Source organism: Rhincodon typus, chromosome 6, assembly GCF_021869965.1.
Source record: "Rhincodon typus isolate 14 chromosome 6, sRhiTyp1.1, whole genome shotgun sequence".
NCBI classification, from domain to species: domain Eukaryota; kingdom Metazoa; phylum Chordata; class Chondrichthyes; order Orectolobiformes; family Rhincodontidae; genus Rhincodon; species Rhincodon typus.
This window is the reverse complement of record NC_063337.1, coordinates 3,246,547-3,257,553: the sequence shown is the minus strand read 5'-3', so window position 1 is coordinate 3,257,553 and position 11,007 is coordinate 3,246,547.

Below are 11,007 nucleotides of genomic sequence, written 5' to 3'. Positions count from 1 at the left end.
ACTGAGAGACACCAGTCAGTGTACAGATATCTCCCTGAGAGAGAGAGGGGGGACTGAGAGACACCAGTCAGTGTACAGATACCTACTATTGCCACATTTTGATTTGTCAGTTAACAGTTCCCCTTTAAGAATCTGTTTTAAAAATGTTTCTTTTAGTCACAAGACCAGTGAAGAAGCCACAGCTGAAAGAAACCACAGCTGCCTCATAGCCTCTGTTTCCCCATCTCACCCAAGAGTTGTTGAGAAATACGTCCATTTCTTGAGGTCTCTGCTCCCAGCCCCCTCCTCCTTCTGTTGAAGATTCCTCTTGAATGACCGTTTCGCTGTGACATCAGTGTCTCTGTAAGTCCGGAGCATTTGTGCCCGTGCAGATACCAGGTCTTACAATACTGAAACTGGCTAATCGGCCCATCCCCAATGGGCTGGCCTCTCTGGTGCACACAAGTCTCCACCCACAATCCCTCCATTCTCAACCTATCAGCCTATTTTCCTGCTTCATTCCCCATCACATGTTTACACAATTTCCCCTTGTGAATGAGTCTCTGTTCTTCACCTCTTCCGCTCCCTGTGACAGTGAGGTTCCTACTCTCATTACTGTCTGGGTGAAGGAATCCCTTCAGAATTTCCAATTGTATTATGAATGACTTTCTTGTGTCAATGGCCTTCTGGCTCTGGCCCTGCACAGCAAATACAAACGGCTTGACTGCATCTCATCCTTTGAAAAATACAGGGATGTCATGCTGTACAGGACATTGGCTAGGCCACTTTTGGAATACTGCATTCAATTCTGGTCTCCTGGCTATAGGAAGGATGTTGTAAAACTTGAAAGAGTTCAGAAAAGATTTACAAGGATGTTGCTAGGGTTGGAGGGTTTGAGCTGTAGGGAGGGGCTGAACAGGATGGGGTTATTTTCCATAGAGCGTCGGAGTCTGAGGGGTGACCTTATGGAGGTTTTTAAAATCATGAGAGGCATGGATGGGGTGAATAGACAAGGTCTTTTCCCCCAGGGTAGGGGAGTCTGATGCTGCCTGTCCTGCTGTGTTCATCCAGCTCCACACCTTGTTATCCAAAACCAAAGGGACATAGGTTTAAGGTGAGAGGGGAAAGATTTAAAATAGACTTAAGAGAAAACTTTTTCACGCAGAGGGTGGTGCGTGTATGGAATGAGCTGCCAGAGGAAGTGGTGGAGGCTGGTACAATTACAACATTTAAAAGGCATCTGGATGGGTATATGAATAGGAAGGGTTTAGAGGGAGATAACAAGGTGTAGAGCTGGATGAACACAGCAGGCCAAGCAGCATCATAGGAGCAGGAAGGCTGACGTTTCAGGCCTAGACCCTTGCTCCTCTGATGCTTCTTGGCCTGCTGTGTTCATCCAGCTCTACACCTTGTTATCTCAGATTCTCCAGCATCTGCAGTTCCTACTATCTAGGGTTTAGAGGGATATGGGCCACATGCTGGCAAATGGGACTAGAATAATTTAGGATATCTGGTCGGCATGAATGAGTTGGACTGAAGGGTCTGTTTCCATGCTGTACCACTCTGTGACTCTACTTGCTTCTTCCTCCATCACACTTTGTACATTTTCTAGGTCCAGCCTGTTCAATCTTTCAGGTATTTGTTTTTAAATTATTCTTGCTCAGGATGTGGGTGTTGCTGGCAATACTAGTATTTATTACCCGTCCCTTATTACCCTTAAATGGAGTGCCTTGTTCAGTCTTTTCACCAGGATGTTGCCCAGGATGAAAAGTCTCAGATATGAGGAGACACTGGATAGGCTGGGTTTGTGTTCCCTGGGGCAGAGGAGGCTGAGGGGGGAATCTGACTGAGGTGTACAAAATTATGAGAGGCACAGACAGTGTAGATCGTGAGAATGTCTTCCCCATGGCAGATGTGTCTAAGGCCAGAGGGGCACAAGTTTAAAGTGAGGAGTAAGTGATTTAGAGGAGATCTGAAGAAAAGGTTTTTAACCCAGAAGGTGGTAGAAACATGGAACGTGCTGCCGAAGAGGGTGGTGGAGGCAAGTACTCTCACAATATTTAAGAAACAATTGGATAAGCATTTAAAATGCCGCGTAGGCTATGGACCAAATGCAGATAAATGGCATTATTGTAGTTTGGTGTTTGTTGGTTGGTATGGACATGGTGGGCCAAAGGGCCTGTTTCAGTGCTATGTGACTCTATGATGAAGACTTTTGCAGTAGTTAAGAGCCACAGTTAAGCCAAACCACATAAGGACAGTGAAAACAATAAAGTCACCATTTTCTTGCCAGACCAAAGGGCTGTTCTCCCTATCTCTCTCTCCCTCTCTCCCCCCCCCCCTCCCTCCCCCTGTCTCTCTGTCCTTCTCTCCCTCTCCCCCTCTCTCTCTCCCCCTCTTTCTCTCTCTCCCTCTCTCTCTCCCTCTCTCTCTCTCCCCCTCTCTCTCTCCCTGTCTCTCTTTCCCTCTCTCCCTCATTACAGATTTGGAGGTGCCGGTGTTGGACTGGGCGTGGACGAGGCCGAAAATCACATGACACCAGGTTATAGCCCAACAGGTTTATTTGAAATCACAAGCTTTCGGAGCACTGCTCCTTTCTCAGGTGAGGACTATAAGTTGGTGTCGTGTGATTTTTAATCTCATTACAGAGACAGAGATGAGGGCGGTGGTTTAACCTGAGGGTCACCATGCTTCAGGGTGAGGGGAGAGGTTGAGAGGGAGAGTCCTTCACAGTAACATCAGCCAGTGTGGGAATTGAACCCATGCATCACTCTGTATCACAACCAGCCTTCAGCACCCACAGGAGGATGGATATCGTTCCCTTAAAGGACATGAATGAACCAGGTGGGTTCTCTGAACAACAGCTGGATCCCACCATCTCCCCTCAGATTTTATTGACTTCAAATTTCACGTCTGTAGTGGGAATTGAACCGATGTCCCCAGAATATTAGCCCTGGGGCTCTGGACCCAGTGATATTACATCTAACAACCATAAGACCATGAGGTCTAGGAGCAGAATTAGGCCATTCAGCTCATGAGTCTGCTCTGCCTTTGATCATGGCTGATATGTCTCTTAACCCCATTCTCCTGCCTTCTCCCTGTAACCCTGGATCCCCTTACCAATCAAGTACTTATCTACCTCTGTCTTAAATACACTCAGTGACTCGGCCTCCACAGCCGTCTGTAGCAATGAGTTCCACAGAGTCACCACCCTCTGGCTGAAGAAATTCCTCCTCATCTCAGTTCTAAAGGGTCATCCTTCACTCGGAGGCTGTGCTCTCAGGTCCTAGTCTCTCTCACTCATGAAAACATCTTCTCCACATCCGCTCTATCCAGGCCTCTCAGTATTCTGTAAGTTTCAATCAGATCCCCCCTCATCCTTCTAAACTCCATCGAGTACAGACCCAGAGTCCTCAACTGCTCCTCATATGACAAGCCCTTCATCCCCAGGATCATTCCTGTAAACCTCCTCTGGACACCCTCCAAGGCCAGCACATCCTTCCTTAAATACAGAGTCGAAAACTGCTCACAACATTCCAAATGCGGTCTGACCAGAGCCTTACAGAGCCTCAGCAGTACGTCTCTACTATTGTATTCTAGCCCACTTGAAATGAATGCTAGCATTGTATTTGCCTTCCTAACTGCCAACTGAACAAACACGTTAACTTTGGTGATTGCAAGGAGGACAGCCAGGTGGTCATAGAAGATGAGTTACAAAAACCGAAGTTGCTGGAAAAGCGCAGCAGGTCTGCTAGCATCTGTGAAGAAAAAATCAGAGTTACCATTTTGGGTCCAGTGACCCTTCCTTTTTCTCATATAGAAGATGAGTTCCCTGATTGGGGCCATTAATCTGGTCCAATCAGGGAGCCCTGGCTGACAGATAGAAACAGGAAGGTCAGGGGTTCCCCTCACTCTGAGGAATCCGGATTAGTGTCACGTACTGTGCATCTGTTAGTAAAGGGTGACTTGGTGACAGCATACTGGCTTCTGTGGAGTTATTTCATTAGCCTTAAGAGAATCCTTCACTAGGTCCCTCAAGTATCTTTGTGCTTCAGATTTCGAAAGCCTTTCCCAGTGCAAAAAATAGTCCATGCCTCTATTCTTCCTACCAAAGTGCATAACCTCACACTTTCCCAATTTGTACTCCATCTGCCACGTCTTTGCCCATCTCCCAGCCTGCCCAAGTTCTTCTGCTTCCTCCCTGCTTCCTTAACACTACCTGCCCCTCCACCTATCTTTGTAATGCTCTCACTTCCTTCATCCAGATCATTATCATTACATTGCTCCCTCCTCTGATATATTGTCATTTCGTTTTTTTAATTGAACAATCCACTTCAAGTCCAATTTGCAGATAAACTACTTGTTGTTATAAGAGAGAGGAATAAACATTGAGTTCGATATAAGATCAAAGAGGAGACGTGGCACTGCCAGGAGACGATGGTTAAGGTAGACAACCAGCTGCCAACTCCACCAGGAACCTTCACAAAGGAAAAGCCAACGTAGAGGACATTGCTGGCAGCAACTCGAGCAGAAGTGAAGAGGAGAGATTCAAATGTGATGAGTTCTTGTTAAAGAAATGTCACTTTGATTTTCAAGTGTCTGAGTTGGGAGAAAACATCTTCTAACCAGCAGTTTCTGGATCATCACCAAAGGCTCCTGGGACAACACCGTCCAAATCCACTGCCATCTCGAATCATACAGTCCAGAAGAGGCCCTTTGGCCCATCAAGTCTGTCCCGACAAAAGCTACTCCAAAGCTACACCAGTCCCACTGTCCCGCACTAGGCCCATAGCCTTGAAAACTATGACATTTCAATGGCTTATCCAAATACTTTTTAAAGGTTGGGAGGTTTCCCACCTCGACCACTCTCCCGGGCAGTGCATTCCACAATCCCACCCTCTGGGTGAAAAAGAAATTCTCCTCAAATCCCCTCTAAACCTCCCGCCTTTTGCCTCAAAATGTTGTCCACTTGCTATTGATCCTTCAAACTGAGGGGAACAGATGCTTCCTACCTGCCCTGTCCATGCCCCTCACAAACTTATACCCCTCTATCAGGTACCCCGCCCCCCCCCACCTTCTCTGCTCTAAATAAAACAACCCGAGCTTATCCAGCCTCTCTGCATCGCTGAAATGCTCCATCCCAGGCAGCACCCTGGTAAATATCCTCTGCACCCCCTCCATATGAAAACACATCCTTTCCATAGTGAGGAGACCAGAAATGCACACTGTACTCCAGCTGCGGCCTAACCAAAGTCCTATACAGCTCCAACATCACCTCCCTGCTCTTATAATCTAGGCCTTAACTCACAAAGGCAAGTGACACATGTGCTTTCTAAACTCCCCTATTGACCTGCTCTTTCACCTTCAGGGATCTGTGTACAAACTCCCCAAGTTCCCTCTGTCACGCTGAGCCTCCTAGTGCCCTATCATTCATCGAGTTCTCCCTTGTCTTGTTCCTTCTTCCAAAGTGCATCACCTCATATTTATCAGGGTTAAATCCCATCTGACCAATCCATTCATATCCTCCTGTGACCTAACACCTTCCTCCTCACTATCAACCATCCAGACAATCTTTGTCATCCGCAAACTTAACTAGCATCCTCCCACATTCTCATTGGCATTGTTTATGAACGTCACAAATAATAAAGGGGCCCAGCACTGAGCCCTGTGGTACACCACTGGACCCTGGGCTCCAGTCACACAAACAGCCTTCTACCACCACCCTCTGTCTCCTGGCACAAAGCTAATATTGGATCCATCTTGACCTGTTACCCTGGATCCCATGTGCTTTTACTTTCTTTATCAGACTCCCATGTGGGACCTTGTCAAAGGCTTTGTTGAAATACATGTCAACGACATCAACCACCATCGTCTACACACTCGATCACCTCCCTGAAAAACTCAATTTTGTTAAGCATGACCTTTTTCTGACAAAGCCATGCTGACTATCCCTGATCAAACTTTGCACCTCCAAGTGAAAATTAATTCTCTCCTGCAGGACTTTCCCCAGTTGTTTCCGATGACTGATTTGAGACTCGCTGGTCTGTAATTCTCTGCTTTAAATTTATCATCGTTCATGTGAATTGGAAGCATGTTAAAAATAGAAGGACAAGGGCAGCAGATACATGGGAACACCACCCCCTGCAAGTTTCCCTCCGAGCCACTCACCATCCTGACTTGGAAATATATCACTGTTGCTTCACTGTCGCTGGGTCAAAATCCTGGAATTCGCTTCCCTAAGGGTTTTGTGGATGTCCCTATAACACATGGACTGCAGCAGCTCACCCCCACCTTCTCAAAGGGCAATTAGGGACGGGCAATAAATGCTCATTCAGTCAGCTCCTTCAGAGGGGCAGCTGAGGGTTAGACTGAGAGACCGTGTCACTGAAGTACAAAATCAGAAGGAAATGGAATGGAGCAGCTATCGAGAGGCAGTGACTAATCACTACAATGCCTCAGAAAAACACAATGAGACAGCAGGAGAGTTCTCCCAAGTGAAACTGGGTCATTGGGAAACAGTTACTTCACTGCCATCATCACCTAAATGAAGGTATTCAGTGAAGACCTAATTAAAGAGACACATGTGGGGACTAAGTGTCCTCTTGTGGTCTTAGGCAGCATTGCATGAAAACTCACAGACAGCACAACAGGACAATCATAGAAATGTAGAAAACAAGAGCAGGAGGAGGCCATTCAGCCCTTCCTGCCTGCTCCACCATTCAATATGATCATGGCTGATCATCCAACTCAGTCACCTGTACCCATTTTCTCTCCCATACCCTATGATCCCTTTAGTCCCAACAACTATATCTAACTCCTTCTTGAAAACATTCAATGTTTGGTCTTCAACCACTGTCTGTGGCAGAGTATACCACAGGCTCACCACTCTCTGGGTGAAGACACTTCTCCTCATCTCAGTCCTAAATGGCCTGCCCCATATCCGTACACTGTGACCCCTGGTTCTGGGCTCCCTGGTCACCAGGAGCATCCTTCCTGCATTTGCCCTGTCTAGTCCCATTAGAGTTTTATAGGTTTCTATGCGATCACCCTCACTGTTCTAATCTCTAGTCAATACAGTCCTAACCAATCCAGTACCCTCTTCAGGGGTCCTGACCCAAAACGTCGGCTTTCCTGCTCCTCTGATGCTGCCTGGCCTGCTGTGTTCATCCAGCTCCACACTGTGTTATCTCAGGTAAGGATAGCAGTTTCCTTCCCTAAAGGATATTAGTGAGCCAGAAGGATTTTTCCGACAATCAACAATGGTTTCACGGTCATCATTAGACTCGTAATTCCAGATTTTCATTGAATACTAATTCCACCATCTGCCATGGTGGGATTCAAACTCAACTCCCTATCTGCATCTCTCGATTTATCGTCCAGCGATAAAACCACTAGGGCATCACCTTCCCATCCCATCTAGTCCAATGGTTGAAAGTAAAGGTCTTCAGAAAGGAAATGTCCAGTATATACACCGAAAAGCTGGATATCAACTTACCCAAGAAACAAAAGAGATAGAAAATGAGATAAAACAAAGGAATAAGTAGAGGGAATAATGTAGGTCGAGGGGTCTGTGAGAGATCCCTCCGTAGGAGTTTCTTAGGGCAGTGTCCAAGGCCCAACCATCCAAAGCAATGGGCCAAGTGCTGAAAAATTGGATTAGAATCATGAGGTGGTTGTTGTTGACTAGTGGGCCAAAGGGACATTTTTTAACACTGTGGACCTCCATGACTCTATTCTCAGCTGCTTCATCAATGACCTTCCCTCTATCATAAGGTCAGAAGTGGGGATGTTTGCCAATAAAGGCACAATGTTCAGCACCATTTGCGACTCCTCAGATACTGAAACAGTCCATGTTTAAATGCAACAAGACCTGGACAATATCCAGGCTTGGGCTGACAAGTGGCAAGTGACATTCGTGCCACACAAGTGCCAAACAATGACCATCTCCAATTAAACACAATCTAACCACTACCCCTTGACATTCAATGATGTTACAATCACTGAATCCCCCACTATCAACATCCTGGGGGTTACCATTGAACAGAAACTCAACTGAACTGGCCATACAAGGACAGTGGCCACAAGAGGAGGCCAGAAGCTAGCAATACTGCAGCTAGAAACTCACCTCCTGACTCCCCAAAGCCTGTCTATCATCTACAAGGTACAAGTCAGGAGTGTGATGGAATATTCCCCACTTGCCTGGATGCGTGTAGCCCCAACAACACTCAAGAAGCTTGACACCATCCAGGACAAAGCAGCCGCTTGATTGGCACCACATCCACCACCTTAAACATTCATTTTTGACTTGTTTGAAGATTATACTCTCAGAGAATTTTAGTTCATCTCTGAATGACCAGGAAGAAGATAAGAAGATACTCTGTCGGGGCCCACCCAAGTGATGATGACCTTGTTGAGCTGTTACCGCTTGTCATTATCTCATGTAGCTGGTTAAATCTGTTCCTCTTGGCTGTGACTAAAGTGTGTGAAATTAATATGAACACTACCTTCCAGTTCAAAATCAAGGGTATCAGTCAGTCTGAAGGGATATTTTTGTGTTTGATGGGGCTTGGAAGTCAGTGAACAGCATTGTAGATGGTCATTTGGCAAGCTGGGTTTGTCTTATACTGCTAAAGGATGCCTTTGAGATTGTAATTGATGTATTTTGGGAATTGGGATCTTGCTGTGCAGGGGGAATTTCAAAGCCTGTGAATGACATGAACTTTGGAAGAAATGTAAACTGTGAGGAGGATAGTTTGGAGCCCCAGAAGTACATTGACAACTTGGTGGAGTGGGCAGATGGGAGGCAGCTGTGGTTCAGTGCAGAGGAGTGTGTGCACTTTGGTTGGAAGAACAATATCACATGTGGGTATAATTATAAAGGGGGTGCAGGAGAAAAGGGAACTGGGTGTATATGTGCACAAATCATTGAAGGTGGCAGGACAGGTAGAGAGTGCAGTTAATTTATGTTAATATACAATGTTTTCGACTTTATTAACAGGGGCATAGAATGCAAGAGCAAGGTGATGTTGAACTTGTACATGGTACTTATTAGACCCTCAGCTGGAGGATTGTGTACTGTTGAGGACACCACACAACAGGAAAGATGTGAACGCATTGGATAGAAAGTGTAGAAACAATCTACAGGAAAGTTTGTGAATAGATTTGGCTGCAGTTGGTTTGATGTCATTGCTGTGTTGGAAGGTCCCTTGCTGCTTTCATGAGCTGATGGAAGTTTGTGTTTACTTTGTTCCATTCTCCATAGGGCTGCAATCTCATCTGTGACCCCAGAGAGAATGTGTTTGATTTTTGTTGATACACTGGTTGGATTGTAGCTGGGCTGGAGGACAATCACAAAACCAGAATCCCAGGCTAATGTGGTGGGGTCACAGGTCCAAAATCCCACCGTGACAGAAGGTGAAATTTGAGTTCAGTGAAAATTTGGCTTCTTTTTTCCGAAAAAGCTTGTCTAATGACAACCACACAACCGTTGTCGGTTCTCATAAAACCCAACTGGCTCACTAATGTCTGGGAAATGGAAGGAAATCTGCCATCCTTATCTGATCTGGCCTCCTCCAGGCCCACAGCAATCTGATTGACTCTTAACTGCCCCCTGGGCAATTAGGGATGGGCAATAAATGCTGGCCTAGCCAAGAATACCCAAATCTCACAAACGAGTAACAAAATAAAGGTGCTCCAACATCAGCAGTTTCTCTCAGGCCACCTCCTCATCATTGTGACAGTAACCAGTGTCTCAGCTGTATTGGACGGGCCACATTTTTCCCAGGCCTGACAATAGCCTGAGCTCAGTAATGGAAAGCAGGTATCAGGAGGACAGAGAAAACACTTCGAGCACATCCTTAAAGCCTTCCTAAAAGACACTGTAAAAATAACTTGCCTAAGACCACCCAAAGTGGAGAAGCATCCATGAAAGTGTAACCTATCTCAAGCATCTCTCACAGGCCCAACCGTAGGTCAAGCACAAACACTAGAAAGGAGCAGGTGAAAACCCCAGCATCCTACCCACCCGACTCTTCAAACACCAACGGCCCAATCTGCAGCATGGTGTACTGATCTAGTACTGGACTCTGTCATCACATCAGGACCTGCAACTCCTGAATGGAAGGTCATCCTGAGGCCTGAGGGAGTGCCTCAGAAGACAAAGTGATCAGTCCAGTTCTCATCACCACTTTATATAAAAAAAAGACGCGGATGTGCTGAAGAAGGAGCGCAGGGATGTCATCAGAACGGAAAGATTATCAGCAAAGATTTGTCTGACTCGAGCTCCCTATAGAATTACAGAATCATTGAGTGGGGAAGGAAGCCTGTCTCCCATTGTGTGTGGAACAGGCTCCAAAACTTGACTGATTAATGGCTTCACTGGAATGTAATGTGGACTGAACCTTTCTATAGGGCCAAGATTGGGACTGGTTATAGCTGAGTCTGCTGGACAGCTGGCTTCTGATGCAGACAAATATCCAGCAGTGTGGGTTCAATTCCTACACAGGCTGAGGTTACCATGAAGGACTCTCCTTCTCAACCTCTTCCCCCTTGCCTGAGGTGTGGTGACCCTCAGGTTAAACCATCACCCACAGTTGTCTCTTTTTAATGGGAGAGCAGCCTCTGGGACCATAGTGATGTGACCCATTATTGTGACATCGATCCCAGACCTGTACCTGCAAGACAGATACAACATGACATTCCAGTCTCTCTCAGTGTAACCAGCTTGGTCAGTCAGGTTTGAGTGTGTGCATGCAGTCTACAATAACATCAGTGAAAATAAAGCCCAGATAACACACAAGTCTGTTGTGGTGTAGGGATAATATCACTGGGCTGGTAATCCAGGACTTTAGCCCAGTGCTCTGGTGGACATGGTTTTGAATCTCATCTTGGGGGCAGATGGTGAAGTTTGAATCCAATGAAACAAAACCTGAAGCTGATCCATCATGTGTCTAACCCTTACTCAGACCAGTTTGATATAATCAGCAATTTTATTGCGTTCTAAAGAAAGTGGACTGACCCAACATCGTG